Genomic DNA, 1,592 nt, shown 5'->3' on the forward strand with positions numbered 1-1,592 from the left:
TCGTCTCTTTGGGGGAATTTACGGCATCATGCTTCCGACGTTAACGTACACTGTTTCGGTAAGTGAGATATTCGTATCTTGACATTGGTAACGTTTTGTTTCCACAATATGAGTTTGGAAACTTTCCGGGCACATGTACACTGATGCCCCAGGTCTTTCTTTTTTATCCATATAAGTATTGGGGTATGTAGCCTGTGTTCATTCACAGTTTATCTCAGTCACTAGTCTACTAGTAGCAAGACGGGAAGCAAACAGCAGACGATTGTTTGTGTTACAAAGAACTGTTGTTAGCGTGGGTGACGAAAAGGCCATGGAGTCTTCACGAAACTTTTTACAGATTTACTTGACTGAAAACTGTTAAGTCAATGGTAGTATAACTGCGATTTGGTGTTTATCTGAACGTTTCTAGTCAGGATGAGGGAACTTCATACAGGCGTTTAATATCAAATAGGGTTCGAATAACACATTACAAACTCTCTACTGTACGTTCCCCACGTGGGGGCTGTTGGTATGGCCGTGAGGTCCATATTGCTAGCTTTTGGATGTGAGCATTTTCAATAATAGGGGTGAAATGGCATGCTGAGGCATGATTCAAAATGGCACGTGTTCTGATTTCCGCCCAATTTAGATTGACAAAGACTGGAGATGTACTTGAAAGAAGGACACTTCAGGGCATATGGGTTGCCTTAGACGGACATTTTATTAATTTGTTTTATATTCTCTGTGATGATAAAAGTGTAATGTGAGGATGTAAAGTATAATTTCTTGAAACTCCAAACGCTGCCCCTCTCCCACGAATTTAATTTATTGGCTTGAAAACATACCGGAAGATTGATTAACTTGTCGTTGCCATGTGCAATCTTTATGTGCTCAAACTTAACAAGGTTTTAAGTCGTATATCTTACCGATTTTGTAAAGCACTGAAAATATTTTGCATACCGGAGCTAGTTTTTGACTGACAGATGGGTTTTGAAAAGTATCCGATTAAAGTTCCGTGCCGTTACTAACGTTATCTTATGTATCGACACGATTTCAAAACTTTGCATAGAATCTATAACGTTTTAAATCCTGCCGAGAAAAATGGAATTCAGGACTTTCAAGCATTCAAGCAATGTCATAGATGGTAACTGTTTAACAGTGACGACAGAAGTACCACAGAGTGGATTTCAAAATTTTGACATTGTGCATAAATGAAACAAGGTAAATCAGGAGGGGTAATTTCACTATCCAGTGTTTATGAGTGCTTATTGCATGGCATTTATTTGTTCGTGAGAGAAACAGCACAGTATCGTGGAAAGGGGTATCTGAATCTGATGGTCACGTTTCCAGGGATCATCATTTTGTTCATGCCTACCTTACTGGCCTTTCTAAATCGCCTAGCGGCTCGCTTTGGGGGGTTTTTCGTCGCTATCGCTCCATTGGCGGGTGGAAAAATCGTGATTGATTGTTGGTTATAATATTACAACGTTTGTAAAACATTTTCAGATACACAATAAGTGTAATGATCGTATATGTCAGGCATGACAATTTGTGCCAAAATTATTTCCATTTTGGTTTGTAAAGTTTGTCGCATTTGTTATGCTTTATGCCAG

Source organism: Branchiostoma floridae, chromosome 10, assembly GCF_000003815.2.
Source record: "Branchiostoma floridae strain S238N-H82 chromosome 10, Bfl_VNyyK, whole genome shotgun sequence".
NCBI classification, from domain to species: domain Eukaryota; kingdom Metazoa; phylum Chordata; class Leptocardii; order Amphioxiformes; family Branchiostomatidae; genus Branchiostoma; species Branchiostoma floridae.